Raw genomic sequence first — 16,877 nt, 5'->3', positions numbered from 1 at the left:
GGCTGGATTTCCCCAGCCACTCTGGGCAGCTTACAGCATATCTAAAAACATAAAACATGTCGAATCTATTCTATATAGAATCTGTGTTCCTAGTTAGTAGAATGGGTTGACTGAAGTATAGTAGCTGCTCGGCTATTACCGTGTTTTTCGCTCTATAGGACGCACCCAACCATAGGATGCACCTTGTTTTAGAGGGGGAGAACAGGAAAAAAAAAATCTCCCCCTCTCTGCTCAGCGCCCCTTCAGCGAAGCGGCAGGAGAAATGGAGCCCCTTCCATTTCTCCTCCCGCTTCGCTGAAGGGGCGCTGCACAGAGAGGGAAAACTGTGCAGCGCCTCTCCAGCAAAGCGAAGCCTCGAGAGCAAGAGGGATCGGTGTGCACTGACCCCTCTCGCTCTCCAGGCTTCAGTGAAGGTAACCCAAAGCCTCTGGAGCGCAGCGGGAGCTCCTGCTGCGCTCCGGAGGCTTCAGGCGGCTATCCCCAAGCCTTTGGAGCGCAGCGGGAACTCCTGCTTCAGGCAGCTATCCCTGAAGCCTGGAGAGCGAGAGGGGTTGGTGCACACCGACCCCTCTCGCTCTCCAGGCTTCAGCGAAAGCAACGCAAAGCCTCCGGAGCGCAGAGGGAGCGTTGCTATTGCTGAAGCCAAGGAGCCTGCATTCGCCCCATAAGACGCACACACACATTTCCCCTTAATTTTTGGAGGGGAAAAAGTGTGTCCTATAGAGTGAAAAATACGGTAATAATCTGATAAGCATGTTGGAAAGGCTTATTTATATTTGTGGAAGTTTATTACTGTCAGTTCTAGGCCCAGTTCAAAGTGCTAGTTTCAATTAAAAAAACCCTAAAGGGCCTATGGCCAACATATCTCAAGAATCGCTTCTCCCTGTATCTGACTGCACACAAATAATATCCAAAGTAGAGTGTGTCATCAGGTGTTCCCTTCCTATTGACTCCAGTGGGGCACAGCTCGGTGGTGAAGCATCCACTTTGCATGCAGAAGATCTCAAGACCAATCCCTGGCATCTCCAGGTAGAGCTGGGAGAGTTCCCTGCCTGCACCATGGAGAGCAGCTGCCAGTCCGTGTAGACAATACTGAGTTAGATGGACCAACCAGTGTAGGGCAGCTTCCTGTGTTCCTGTGGAGGAAAATGATTATGCCAACCTCAGCTGAAAGAGTCTTTTGGGGAGTATATTGGGGAAACAAGGGGGCTTAGATCCCTGAGAAGGTGATCCACCCCTTCGGTGGCAGAACACCATCCACAGCTGCTGAACTTTCAGTGGACATACCAGAATAAACCTTCTTATGACTTTAGGATTGCTCTATAATGCTGACGCATTATTGGGACGCGGGTGGCACTGTGGGTTAAACCACAGAGCCTAGGGGTTGCTGATCAGAAGGTCGGCGGTTCGAATCCCCGCAACGGGGTGAGCTCCCATTGCTCGGCCTCTGCTCCTGCCAACCTAGCAGTTCGAAAGCACGTCAAAGTGCAAGTAGATAAATAGATACCGCTCCGGCGGAAGGTAAATGGCGTTTCCGTGTGCTGTTCTGGTTCGCCAGAAGCGGCTTAGTCATGCTGGCCACATGACCCGGAAGCTGTACGCCGGCTCCCTCGGCCAATAAAGCGAGATGAGCACCGCAACCCCAGAGTCGGTCACGACTGGACCTAATGGTCAGGGGTCCCTTTACCTTTTTATAATGCTGCAGTCCTGTACACATTGGGCATAAGTCACACTGAATTCAGTGGGGTGTACTTCTGAGAAGAAATGCATTGGATTGCATAGCACTACGAAGAGACGTGGAGAAATTTCCACACCGCCTTTCAAATATGTGTATAGACAGCCCACCAGCAGTTAAGTGCTAAGTAATTATTACTATTTATTATTTATTTTCCCTCCTACAAGCGGAAATAATTTTGTTTCATTTTGAAAGTGAAAAATGTTTTCCCTGTCACATTTGAAATTTTAATAGTCCTCAATAAATAAAATCATATCTAATAACATAACTGGTTTCACTTGGCACCGTGATCTAGATGCATTGCAGTTCTGGAAGCATAAATAGTTACAGCCTTCTAAAGCCCAGTTCCTATTTGCTAAATATACTTGGCTTGCTTTAAATTCCTCTGTGTGCAGTCATTAATACAATCCTCTTTGACAGCATTTAATTAAAGTGCTTTTCTCTATTCAATTCATTAAAAGTTTTCTTTATATAATACTTTTTTTAGACACTTGAATGCTAAGGACTTGAAGTCCTCTCTAAATAATTTCTCACTGTTTGTTGTAAATCGTTAATTAAATTTAACTTAGTGTCTGCTTGGTGTTGGTAGGGGAAATGAAAAATCAGACAAACTTTTTATTTGTGAAAGTGATAAAGAGTGTGCTCCTGGCATTGGGCAAATGGGACAGATTAGGGATTCTGCTGGTTTACCGTCCACCATGCTGCCCAGCAGTCTCCCTGCCTGAGCTGAGGGACTTCAGCATCCATGCCGAGGCAGCTTGCTCTAGGGTGGCTCAGGACTTCATGGCTGCTGTGATGACCATGGGGCTGTCCCAGCATGTCACCAGCCCAATTCAACTGGCAGGCCACACTCTGGACCTTGTTTTCTCTACTGGGCAGGAAGAGGGTGATCTGAAAGTGAGGGATATTGACATCCGTTCCTTGTCACGGTCAGATCACTTCCTGCTGAGATTTAGGCTTTCAGTGCCTTTTCCCCACCTCAGAGGCAGAGGACCTATTGGAATGGTCCACCTTTGGAGGTTATTTGATCCAAAGGGTCTACTGATGGCTTTGGGTGATTTTCTGGCCTGACTGCACTAGCTGTCAGTTAGTTTCCGGACCCAATTCAAAGTGCTGCTTTTGACCAATAAAGCTACAAATGGTTCAGGACTGCAATACCTCAAGGACTGCCTCTCCCCATATGCACTGACCCAAACTCTGCAGTCATCATCTGAGGCCCATCTCTGTGTGCCTCCTCCATGAGATGTCAGGGTGGCAAGGCAAAAACAGGCCTTTTCTGTGATGGCTTCCCACTTGTGTCTTCTCGCGGAAGCTCACCTTAGTTACATATCTTTAGGCGACAGATGAAAACATTTCTCTGTAACCAGGCCTTGGGCTGATTAACATTCTATGGCCATTTAAATGTGTTTGTGGGAGGGGGTTATTGGCTTGTTTTTGTTTTATTATGTATTTTATGTTCTCATTTTGTATTTTTATGTTGTGAACCACCCTGTGATCTTTGGATAAAGGGTGGTATACAAATTTAGATGATGATGATGATGATGATGATGATGTATGCAAGTGTTTGACTGACACAAACCTTTGTCACACTAAAAGAGCTAACAGAGAAAGGGAGGTTTATTAACTTATTTATGGGTTTATTGATAGCCTGAATCCAAAGAGACTTTTCATTGTAGTGGTAGAAATGGAAGCAGGTGTAGCAAGTATGGCAGAGTTATTCAGGATAACTTGAAGTGGTGCAATCTATGTAGCTTCATCCCACTTGTCATAAAAAAAATCCCAGCCTTCCCTAACTGTTCAAAAAGCTGGATTGAACTAACGTGGTGGTGCCAAGAGCAGTTGGATGGCAATCAGGATCCAAGCATGTCTGTTCAGTGAAGAATCTGCAGCACAGGACAGTGGCAATTTATGTGGCAGCACTAGTTTACTAACTGACGCATCAGCTCACTAAACACACAGTTATGATATAAGAAGTGTTGGCACAACCTGTTGTTCTCTGCTTTGGGGAAAAAACTGTTATGAGTTCAAATTCCCTATGAACATCTTAAACATATGATTGCTCTTCGTGCACCCAATACACCAGAAGGGAAACTGTCAGGTTGACAGAAATTATTATAAGTGAGACCTACTTGTTTGTGAATTAAAAATGTCCATGTACAATGATTTGTGATCTTGAGGACTGCTGGCAGCATTCATATACCAGCAGTTATGACATTTTATGTGGTATGTTAGGTATATTGCACACAATGTTCAGTATGTTCAGTTTAGGTGTATTCTGAATAAATTATCAAAGGTGCTGGATATCATTTTTGGAAATCCACGACATATTTTAAAGGAAAGCAATCACAATACCATACATTGTCTGTTGAGCAAGGTGAATTATTAATCTGCATACTAAATTAGGACAGATATCTAAAGTAAATTTATGCTTTATGTAAATTATACAAAGATTTTAGGAAATAGTCCCAATCAGGTCATTTGGTCTGTGTATTTCAATTTCTGAAGTGTTTCACATTGTTCGTTATTTTTTCCATGTTTTAATAACCCAAAGAACTAATTTACATTAATTGTGAGGATTTTCATCATTTCATCATGGGCCTTAATATGTGAGGATTTGTTGGGCAAATGGGGGGAGGGGGATAGTTCCCTATTAATACATTATTGACAGCTTAATGTCTTGGCACCTAGTCAGCCCATAAGGTATAATAAACAGGAAGCTGCCTGATGTGAGAGCAGTCAATAGTATATTCAATCAGAACCTTTCAGTTAATTGCTAGTTGACCTCGGAGATTTCCTTTAGTAAAATACTTTCCTTAGTTTAGACCTAGAAGAATCAGCAGGGAATTTAATACTTTGCTGAGATGTGAGAGAGTAGAGTTTGGTGCTTTGATTCATCGTCGTGAAATACATACAGAACAATAATTTCACAAGCTTTGAAAATGTTGCACACCTATAGCCTTTTTCAGTGCCTGCTGTTATTTGTCAGGTATTGAGATTTGCTAAAAAGGTAGATGGAAAAAGCCACAAATGACCTAAGACTGGAGAGGATTTATGCTGGAAAGGGGAGCTGAAACAGGACTACTGGGCAGGCAAGGGGACTAGGCAGAGTCAACATCCTTCAAGGGAGTAAGAGAAAGCAGGCAAGCAATGGAATGAAAAGCAAGGAGCTGAGAAACAATGGGTGCTAAAGGCAGGTCTGTGAATTAAATTGCAATGCAAATCCTTTCCTGCAGGGTTGGGAGGGGATTAAAAATACTGAGGATATGGTCCAAGGAATTAAGGGAATACAAAGTTGTTGAGTCTAGGCACTAAGAAGACTGCATATAGAATGAAAGGTCAGGGCTATGTTTTGTTGTAGGAAGAAAATATAAATAGCAAACCATCCTGCAAGTAAATAAATGACCATCTGATGCTCATATACAACAAACACCTTATTTTATGGTAATGCATTGGGAATAATTCTGCCAGTTGTGTCTTCTCCTGGCACTCTGGCTTGGAATTCGTAAGGAGAGTAGTATGGACCAGAAAGAAGCATGGTGGTGGCAGTGCATATATCGATTTTAATGCCCAGATGATTGTTTGAATTTAAGTTTCTAGCTATATGCACAAATGGTGCATGAAACAAATCCCCAAATATATCAGCACCACTTCCCTCCACATTTTGTTAGACAACCTACCGTATTTTTTGCCCTATAGGACGCACTTTTCCCCCTCCAAAAATGAAGGGGAAATGTGTGTGCGTCCTATGGGGCGAATGCAGACTTTCGCTGAAGCCTGGAGAGCGAGAGGGATCAGTGCGCACCGACCCCTCTCGCTTTCCAGGCTTCGTGCAGCTCTGGGCTCCCACGGTTTGCGGAAAGTTGCCTGCATGCCGAAGCCTGGGGTGCACTGAGCTCAGCGCGCCCCAGGCTTCGAGATTCGCGCAGCTCTCCGCAAGCCGTGGGAGCTGCCTGTTCGCAGAGAGCTGCCTGTTTCTGGGGGCTGGGGTCGGGGGAAGCTCGGGCTTCCCCCACCCCAGCCCCGCGCCTGGGGGAAAAATAATTCCCCCCCTTTATTTCCCCCCCCAAAACTAGGTGCGCCTTATGGGCTGGTGTGTCCTATGGGGCGAAAAATACGGTAATTTGATCTATGGTAGCATTTCAAGCAGAATTTTAGATGCAAAATAGGGAGACTCTCAAGGCAAAGTCTGTGTGAATATGTGTACATTCTTATTTTCGGTCAAATTGTTGGCATCAGTAGAAACGAGGCAGGCAAATAACTACATTGAAAGGATGGTGGTTGATTCATGTGCATTTTGTGTAGTGGCTCATTTGGCCCAGCAAAGGAGAAGGAATGGGGAAATGATTAAGTACAGGAGGCAGAAAGTGGCTGCATGTAGACAAAGAAGTGCTTGATAACATAAATATGTTGTCCAAGAGCCAGTATTTTTATGTTTAGTTCAGATCTAACTATTCATAAGTTATGAGTTCAGCATGCACAAGAAACAAAGTCTGTGGCTGCCTAGTGTTTTAAGTACTCTACTTAGCTTCTCTAATTTTGGGGGCTGCATATCTTAATATGATCTAGATAATCTACAAAGGCAGGCAGGCAGGAAGCCACAAGGGCAATTCCTGACCCTGACTAACATTAAACCATCTGCTCACTTGGGACAGGGAGGCTGCATGGGGAAATTTGTAAGAAATAAATCTACAATCAGTCTTCTCCTTCCCTTCCTTCCCTAACCCCCTTCCCCCAAGTGTGTGTGTGTGTGTGTGTGTGTGTGTGAGAGAGAGAGAGAGAGAGAGAGAGAGAGAGAGAGAGAGAGAGAGAGATTTCGATCACCAGTACTAGTTCCAAAGTGGGTTTCTTTATGAGACTGAGTGATTCAACAACTAGGCCAGCCTCATGTATTGTTCACTCACCTAGGAAACTTCTAACTTGGACGAATATGTTTTTGTGATTCATGAGGAACACCCATTTTTTTTCTTAGGGCTTGTCCAGAGAACTGATTTTTTTGGATGGATGTTAGATGCAACACATTCATTATGCTTGACACCTGTAAACCACCCAAGATCTATGCTAATCCCTTTGCTTGTTCAAACCACATTTGAGGATTAACACCATGGTTTAACAGGGATTCCTATAAACATCTGAGCCACTTTGTATCCTTTTTCTGGTTCCTGTTCTAGGTTTATGTGAAATAGTGCAGCAAGTCATGCATGAAGACGTACCGTCTATATAATCTATATAATCTAGAATAGTGTTAATAAAATATTAGTGCTATTTTTCTAAGCATCATTTCTTATTAGAAAGAACAAGTCATAGTGAAATTACTCAGAACCATAACTCAGAACTCAGCTTATATAAACGCAAGTGAAGAGAACATGTGCTCAAGTCTTGGCCTTCCACTTTATTGAGGAACAAATGCATAGTTGTTACTCAGCTGTTGAGGAGATCAGCTCATTCATCTGCTGCAAAGAAATGGCATATTCCTAGCACTTAGACTGCAATGTGTGTGTCCACTGGGAATATAGGGTGATTTTACCAGCAAGCCAGGCCATGGAGGATTAAAATGTTATATACCTGGAAGTGTATTGAGCAGCTTGAGGGAATCCGTGACCAGCACCCCTTGCACAATTTTGACATTTATTTATTTAAAAAATTGTTTTACAGTGGTACTTCGGATTAAGTACTTAATTCATTCCGGAGGTCCGTACTTAACCTGAAACTGTTCTTAACCTGAAGCACCACTTTAGCTAATGGGGCCTCCCGCTGCCGCTGCGCCGCCGGAGCACAATTTCTGTTCTCATCCTGAAGCAAAGTTCTTAACCCGAAGTACTATTTTTAGGTTAGCGGAGTCTGTAACCTGAAGCGTATGTAACCTGAAGCATATGTATCCCGAGGTACCACTGTATAGTTTTACAAAAATGATGGGAGGAAAATACAAGGTTCAGAAGAGGGCATCCAAAATGATCAAGGGAATGGAGCGATACCCTGTGAAGAAAGGTTTCAGTGCTTGGGACGAGAGAAAAGGGCAAGTAAGAGGTGACGCGATAGAAGTTTATAAAATTATACATGGCATGGAGAAATGGATAGAGAAACATTTTTCTCCCTCTCTGGAGGCAGCCATGCTTCCGAATGCCTGTTGCCTCTTGCCACAGGAAAGCAGGGTGCTCTTGGGTTCAGATCCTCTTTGCAAGTAGGTCGCCTACTGTGAGAACATTGGCTGGATTCAGGAGGCTCTTCTTATGTTCTTCAGCATACTGCTTAATTGTAACAAACAACGAGGCAGATAGATAGAGACAAGACAGAACTTTGATCTTGCAGACATTTTAATGCCGTGTAATGAAATCAATCAAGCAGATAAACTGAAGATAATCTTTGCTCATCATGTGTTTTGTTTATGCATTTGAAAAACGAAGTGATGAAAGTGATACCTTCATTAGAAAATGGCAGAAATTAGTCACGTTTAGTCTGAATATACTGGAATCGAAAATCAGTAGTTTCCTGTGGTAGTATCTTAACTGATTCCCTTTTATTTTCTTTCTGGACATATGAAGCCGCCTTATACCAAGTCAAACCACGTATTCATTGGACCGGTGTTGTCTACTCTGTTACCATTTTCAGTACATATTTCAGTGTGTGTGTGTGTATGATATAAATACATTGGAACAGATCTCAAGAGGTTTGTTTTTCAAGGACAACAGAGGTTTGTTTTCGAGGACAACAGAGATAGCACCTGTCTGACACTGAGTGGACAGGAATTCCAGCAAGTTATAAGATTTGACTGACAGTGGCTCTCCAAAATCTCAAGCTGTCTATCATTATCTGCTACGTGGCCATTGAATTGGAAATGCTGGGGACTTGGAACCATCTCCATGCAAAGGATGTGCTTTGCCACTGAGCTAAGACTTTTCTCCTTCAGCCTCCCATTCTTTGCAATGCTTTTAAATTCATTTATTATGGTCATTTAGCTAGTGCCCTTAGAAAAATCAATTTAGTGCCTAAAAGTCATGCAGATACATTTAATACTGTTCCTTATTAAAATTCTCAGAAAAAAAATAACCCTGTTCCTTGCTAAAATCCTCAGAAAAATAGGAACATTTTCAAATAAATGTCATTTTTTAAAAAAAGACTCAAAAGAGATATTTCAGCCTTGATGAAATTAAGTTCAATGTATATCACACCTTGGTAGTTCAATTATCTGTGATACCAGTGTTTACTTCATGAAGCAATTATTAAACCCTTTTAAAAAAGGCAATACATGAAAAATGCCAGTAGCATTTTGGTTACAATATTAAAGGAAGCTAGATGAAAGTGAACATATATATATCCATGTCAGACTTCCTACCATTTTGCACGCTCATATTGATTTCTTTTGACACGGTCTTCATTTATTGAGTACTATTTTTTTTTAAACTCCCCTGTCCATAGCTGTACATGCTGTGAGCAATTGTAAAAGGAAGCCAAGGTATATTAAACCTGCCTGAAGTCAAAATGTAATCTAACACCTGTAGTCTGTAATTTGTCATCACTTCATAGACAGGTTTTTGGGGTGTGTATGTGTGGTTTTTTTTTTAATAACAGTTTGAATTTTCCTCAGCTTGTAACCTTAGGATACTCTGCAGTCCAAGAAAAGTGATGGAACTAAATCACAGTATTTAATGGAGTTTTATTGCATCAAGGTGCTAAATCACGGCTCTAAACAAACTCAAAGAAAATACTTCTGTTGGAGCTTTGCAATGTAGTGCTGCCCTGTTTAGCTAAAGGACACAAATACCTTTCACAGCAAAATAAAATAAAGTCTTAACCACTGCTTTGAAAGGAAAAACAAGCACAGGTGCAAATTGTAACTTCTGCTACAGTTTCTCATGTAGACATTCCTAGCAGCTAGTAAAGGTTCTTGGCACAAAATTCTATCTAATTAACACTCTTGCCAACAGGACGCCCAGACTAAGATTGTGTTGAAAGGTGCCGTTTATTTACCCAAGCTTTGTTGTTATTGTTGTGCTCTTCTCTATATAAATTGGAGGCTGTAGAATGGTATGATACAGTTCTCTATGGGTACGTTTATTGCATCTGCAAACATCTGTTTCAAAAATGTAAATACACAGTGCACCCTTCAGCATAAACATACACTTTCAAAGTGCAGCATTTAAAATGAGGTTCTAGAGATTTAATACACTCTACATCTGAGACACCTGAATGAGACATTGAAAAGTAATGAATATATGAGCAGTTGATGGGTATTTGACATTGGGAGATGTCATTTTGTCCAGTGCTTTTTAAAGAAACTCAGTGCTTTTAAACCGGTGACAGCTTTAGGCTGAATATTTTCTGCTGGAAGCAAAGTTACTAGTATTATACATTTCAGTAGTCAAAAAATGGAAGCAAGTTTGGCTTGTCATGAATTTCACATGCATTTGGAATCAGCTTACAAACTCTTGTGAAGCTGTTCTAGTTCACTGTAGTGACCGCTCCCCACTTAAAACGGGGGGGCGCCCTTTGCGTGGACGCGTGCAGCCCTGGATCTGGAGTGGCCCCATCAGCATAGGCTTTGCCTTCCCTCAGGTGGGATACCTGGAGGTCCCCGCCTACCCCAGTGAGTTGTCCAATCTCACCTGGGGGAAGCGTTGCCAGGGAAACCAGGCCAGGTAGGGGGAGGGATTACCTGCCCACACAATAGAGGGTGGATCTTAATTGGTAATCCTCACTTGGCTCCAGAGCTTCTCCCACCCTACCCACCCTCAGTTAATGTCTTCTTTTGCAGGTTAACTTTTCTTCATAGGTTTTGCAGGTTAACCTGTCTCCACAGGTATGCGGGCGCTGCTACGATAAGGTCGCTGTTAAAGGGCCGGAAAGGAATTTCCCTGCATTGGCAGGTGTCAGGGGTTCAGGGAGAGAGGCGCAGATGAGGGAGGAGACAGAGAGCGAGGGGGAAGGATTCCAGGGTGACGAGGAAGAGGACGACAATGACCCAAGATTGTCCATGAGTCCGTCCAGTGAATCGGAGGACTCCCAAAAGGGAGCCCCTCTGGTCAAGCCAAGGGGAGCTAGAGGGGGAAGCAGTCAGGAGCAGGGAAACGAAGGGGGAACCCCCAGTGGGAGTTGGAGATCGGGACCGGCTGCTCCGCCGGAACGGAGTGAAGGGTGTGGAGTGACCTGTGTGTCAGAAGGAGCAGAACAGGAAGCAGAGAGGGGAAGGAGATCAGGGCAAGACGTCCTGCCGGAAGGGGAGGAAAGTAGTATCGAGAGCAGTGTAACTGTCGAAGGGAAGGTCAGGAGCAACGTACGCGCGCCAAGTTCAAAATGGGAGGCGCACGGAAGTGAAGAGAGTCCTGGGGAGGAGCCTGGTCCCAAAGCCCAAAGGAGGGGGGAGGAGGTGCCAGAGGATTCAGCCTCTGGGGAGTCCCGAAGGGAGAGAACACAGGGGGGCAGAAAGACCCTGCGGAAAAGGAAAGAGAGGAAGAGGTGGACCAGTACAAGCCTCTTAAACTGGTGTAGAGGCGGGACTGACTCAGAGGGGACTTCAGCGGTCTAAGCGTAACAGACGTAGAGTCACGGAGCTCGGATGTGAAGCTAAGAATATTCTTCAATAAAAGCTTTTGTACATAAGCCGGACTGGACTTTGGTCTCTTGTGAGCTGGGACCACGGGTGACTCTGACAGCAGGTTTCGCCTTTCCCGTAGCAAAACGTCACAACTTTGGCGGTATCAGGCCTTGGGCGGAATCCTTTAGTCCATCTTCCTCTTTGCGGCGGCGATACCAGGGTTCCCCATTAAAGGGGTTTTTGAAGGGAGGCTTTGGCCGTACGCCGAAAGGTCGTCATTGCTCTCCCCTGCGGCGGCGTAACGGGGGCGGCTATCTCTGCTTGAACATATGTTCTCCAGAGCCGGCCCATCCCCCCCCCCACACTGGATAACCCTGATGCTCCCTAGGTCCCCGGCTGGGGACTAGGGAGGGAGAACGCCCAATGCCTGAGCCAAGGTCTACCCACATTTGAAATTTAATAAAGTTGTGGCCAATTTAATCCCATAGCACGTTGTCTAGAGTCGTTATTCCACATGATGGGGGGACCACTCGGGATCTGGGGACTCCGCCTGTCCACGCAATCACATTTGTCTCTCCTACCAGATAACTCTCTCCTCCAAACGTTATTTTATTTACTGTTGTTTCTGTTATTTTGTTTTCCTCTGTACAGTGGTACCTTGGGTTACATATGCTTCAGGTTACATACGTTTCAGGTTACACACTCCGCTAACCCAGAAATAGTACCTCGGGTTAAGAACTTTGCTTCAGGATGGGAACAGAAATCGTGCTCCGGCGGTGCAGCAGCAGCAAGAGGCCCCATTAGCTAAAGTGGTGCTTCAGGTTAAGAACAGTTTCAGGTTAAGAACGGACCTCCAGAACAAACTTAACCCGAAGTACAACTGTAAAGGCCTCCCAGAGCAACTAACAGTACTGCAACTGCAGCAGCAGGCCGGGCCATTTTACGTACAGTGGCAGAGTCAAACATCTCGGGCCATCCCTGGTTCAAACTCATTACAATAATTCCATGAATTGTTAAATCATGGGGGCAACTTCACATGAGACTCTTTCCCTATATTCTGTTTCATGCCCAACTCTCTCTCTCTCTCTCTCTCTCTCTCTCTCTCTCTCTCTCTCTCACACACACACACACACACACACACACACGGGCTCTTACATGTTAGTAAAAAACAGGACTTTACTGAGGCAGACAAAACATTCAGGAGTCATGATTCAGGAGTTCAGGAATCCTGCAAGACATTCAGAACTAGATGGAAGCAACAAAGTTCTCCAAATAGTTACCATGCCCTGTCTACCAGCTTAAAGGGAAGGTGTGATGTACTCACTCACAAGACCTGCTTGCTCTGTGAGAATGATGGAGTTGCAAATGTGTGCTCCTCTGGGATGGGTCTGCTCCCATCTGTGGAAATGGAGCCTGGCTCTATAAATTTCTGGATTTCAGTAATTTAAGCCTATTGAAATCGATGAGTTTACTCTGAGTATTGCTAATGTTGGCTGTCACTCTGTGAATAGCTGAATCTTGCACCCAGGGCCAAATCCACTGGGGGTGGGGGTGGTTCTTCTTCACCTAGTGTGGCTTAAACCCTTTTAATTGATCTTCATGGAGTTTCCAGTTCCTGCAGCATTTCCCACTATTCCTTATATAATTATTTGCTTATAGTTCTATGAGGACTTTTTTTTTGAAAGCTCAGTGGTCTTCAACTTATCTTCATCCATCCATATCTTTTAATGCAGAAATGTAGCAGAGGCTTTTACCATCAAAGAGTGATGAGAAAAGGTTTCACCGTTCCTCATATCAGGCAGCTTTTAAAGACACTTGGACAGTATAATTAAAACAAAAATAAAAATACCAGCCTTACACCAAAAACTCTCGCTTGGCTACTGCAAGCAGTGGAAAATCAATAGTGGAAGGCACACTGATGTTCAGAGAAGCTGGTCCACTATTAACTGATATTCTGACTGAGGAGGCTTTGATCAGTTTTCTAGCAACTCCAGAGTTCTCTGGAATACAGTTTGAAACCTCTGCCGTAGCTTATTACAAGTAATACAGATCATTCCCTTAATGATATACTACATTATATATTTTCCTAAACTTAATCATTCCATATCATACTTCCTTCCCTGCAGGCGTGTACTATTATTTTTTACACATGGTTCCCAGCTGGATTTCATTGTGGCCTTCAAAACATATTGCAATGTTGTGTGATTTAATAGGAGTCACTTATCTTTTCAAAGTCAACTTTCATCATATTAGATATCTGTATGTTTTCTATCTGAATAGACTAATACCTCAGAAAAGTGAAAATGTAATACCTATGAAAAGTAGTTTCCCCCCTCAAAAAAACAAAACAGTTTTGTGCTTTAGCTTTCTTATACAAATGTAGATCCCTTTTCAACATTAAAGTGAATATGCATTAGAGAAAGCAGAAACATTTGAGACCTGTGGCTAGAGAACAAAACATGTTTCAGTTCTGATTTGCAAGGAGATGGGAACTGATTTGGGGAAGAAATAGGAAGTCAGTTCCAGATGGCCAAAATTGAAGTGAAGACTTGCTCGTGCTAATGGCGAAGTGAAGGGAGGAGTGAAAGCAGAGAACTGAATCACTCGAAGTCAAATTTGTGCTATGATCCCGAGCACAGTTACTTGGAAGTTAAGACATTTGACTTTTTTCTTAGGAACAATGTTTATGACAAGAGACTCTTCACAGAACTCTGCCATTTCCAGTTAAGATGTTGCTTCTACAAAGTGCATGAGATGGCTTATTTGTTAACTGACATTAAGCCACAGTACCCTGACTTGGACATCCCAAGGATCTTTGTCTTAATAGAAGCTGGTGAGCATGAGAAGATTGCCTAGTTCTGAGGCTCATGGTTTATGGAGACTGGAGTACTTGTCTGACTTTGGTGTAATCTTATATGCAGTTGGATTAGTGCCTGCACCAATTGGCCACCTGTTCTTCAGATAAAGTTAACAAAGAACTGGGTGCATTTTCCTGTTTAAAATGTTTTATACCCTCTAGTCGCAACACTGAATATGGTGCCATATAAAAGCAGAATGAACACCTCTTCAACAAACCAGTACAGTGGTACCTCGGGTTAAGTACTTAATTCGTTCCGGAGGTCCGTTCTTAACCTGAAACTGTTCTTAACCTGAAGCACCACTTTAGCTAATGGGGCCTCCTGCTGCCGCTGTGCCGCCGGAGCACGATGTCTGTTCTCATCCTGAAGCAAAGTTCTTAACCCGAGGTAATATTTCTGGGTTAGCGGAATCTGTAACCTGAAGCGTATGTAACCCGAGGTACCACTGTATGTCATTTTGAAACCAATTTCATCTCAAATTAAACATTTTAATGTCTTAGGTGTGTTGTTTTACAGATCCCAGGTATTTAATACTTGTCAGGTTGGCTTGATTCTGGTTTTCTTAGTTCCACTTAACTGAAATTAAGCAAATAGCCTTTCTTCTCTTCTGTGATGTACGGTGGTTGCTGTAGTTCTTTCAACCCCTCTGACAAATGCTGCTTCAAGAAGCTTTGTACATTGTACATGTGCCTTTTTAAAGTGCCTGTGCTTTCAGGATGGTTTCTCACATGAAATTTCCCCTCCTGAGAGTTTAATGCAACACCAGAGATTTATCTGGCTGTGAGTACACAAGCCAACAGAGCTATCACTCAAGAGAACACACAAGACAGATATCAGTAGAGCTTTGGCTATTGACACCTGCAGAGGAGCTGCACCTCTGTTGATAGGGAGCCATTGTATGATTGCATTCTTTCCCCTTTAGTACATATAGTCAGCCATGGAGTTACTAAACTGACATGGTAGAGAACCAATGCCAGCCCCTTCTCCTCATGCAAATAGACTCCAGACCTAATTTACACTGGATGCTGCTCTCTGTTGGGTTGGTGGGTGTGGGGTTCATACTTGTCAGGGAACTGACATCGGAGCCAGAAGTGGAGGCAGGGCTCCCAAGCGATGCCGGAGAAGGGCCAAGCAGGGAGAGAGGGAACTCATCGTCTGGGGAAGGAAATCAGCGTAACACCAGGGATAAAGGGGGGCGGTTGGGGGAATCGGAAAGGGGTCTCCAGGACTCTTCGCTGGAGACCAGCAGGGAGAGCACAGGTCCTCCTCTGTCCACACCCACCCTGCGCAGAAGACTTCCGCGCAGGGAAAGTAGGCGTAGACTTGGCGTCAAAGAGCTTTTGTGCTGGAAGAAGTTTAAGAAAAGCCCACTGACGGATTCTGCTAGCGACTGAACAGCCATGAAGTGAAGGGGTGTCCAGTCAGGAAAGGTTTAACCAGGCTACCTAACCAGGTGTGGTGGGAACTTACGCATGAGAAACCCCCATACATTCATTACAATACTGCTTCTCTCCTTTGCTGTGTTGCAGTACCCCTAGGGCTAAATGTACAAGCATTTAGATTAAGCTGAGAAACTAGTCTTAAAGCAAAGCAAAAACAAAAGAAATATTGAAAATAATCATATTGTGGAGGCCTGGAACAATGCTCCTTTTGATAAGAGAAAGAAGTTGATATTTCTCATTTTGACTAGTTGCTCTCGCATTGTGTTGTTGTTTTTCCTGAGCCAATTTATTTACAGCAAATAATTGCAGCATTCCTTTCTGCAGAAGGGCTAGAGTATGTTTGTTTAAGGCACGCAGATCACCAGAGCAAACGTTGGCCTTCAAGATGAGCAATTCAGGACCTACCATGTAGCTGCTTAATGAAGTTAGGGAATTGAATGGCTGGACTTCTCACTTCGATGGCAGCACGCTGCTTTGGGCCACAACATCCGTGTCATCATTGAAAAGTTATGCAGCAAGAGTGCCAGTAACATTTATTTCAACTCATTACATTTCCTAGGCCCCACAAGCTTTTTATTGCTTAGGACGTAAGCCACCTTCCATCATAACAGGAGAAGAAATATATTTCTTGAATCTTCCAAGGCTGATAATTGAGGATAAGACTTGAAGTGAAAGTCTTATCCTCAAATATCATCTACCCATATTTTCTCGTGGTTCAGGTGTGTACTCTGCCTTACAAATGGTTCCATGTTTCTCCTCTTTAACAGTTCTGGTCTTCTTAGATCTAAAATCCTCATCTAATTTGCTCTGTGAGTTTAAGTTTAAAGAGAATTGTGGAAGCTTTAGTAAACCATTATTTGGAACTATTTGCAAGTTTGCATAGAAGTTGATTAAACACACTCTAAGTATGTCACTTCTGTCTCATGCAGAGATGCAGAAATAAAGAACAAATATTTTAGTGAAATAACTAGGTTCTTCTAATAATGGGATTTTAGATATGCCATCTTTTAAGTTGGTAATAAATTACATGTTCCTAATAAAAAATTTACCCCATCATCCAAAAATGTATTTCTCTTTTTAGAGATTTTTTTTGGAAATAGTTTTGAACTATTTTTGAACAGGTTTTAGTACAGTATTGCTACACAGGTACTGCTATAGAATCTTCATGCAACATGTTGCAAACTTGCATTATACAGAAGAGGTTGCTTGAGGATAAAAAAAAAAAGTGGAAGCACAGATTTTTGGTAGTGTTATATTTTTTCTATGTCTTTGGTTTTAAATTATTGACAAGCTGGTTTGTATTTTATATATCT

General features: G+C 43.2%; 1 protein-coding gene across 2 annotated transcripts in view; it reads left to right on the top strand.

Moving 5' to 3' along the window:
- SATB2 (SATB homeobox 2) overlaps positions 1 to 16,877 on the top strand; it is a 127,773-nt gene that overhangs the window by 109,152 nt on the left and 1,744 nt on the right. The window lies entirely within an intron of this gene.

This window comes from Podarcis erhardii, assembly GCF_964252035.2.
Source record: "Podarcis erhardii genome assembly, chromosome: 1".
Classification (NCBI taxonomy): domain Eukaryota; kingdom Metazoa; phylum Chordata; class Lepidosauria; order Squamata; family Lacertidae; genus Podarcis; species Podarcis erhardii.
Note: the sequence above shows the minus strand (reverse complement) of the source record. Positions and strands in the feature narration are given on the sequence as shown.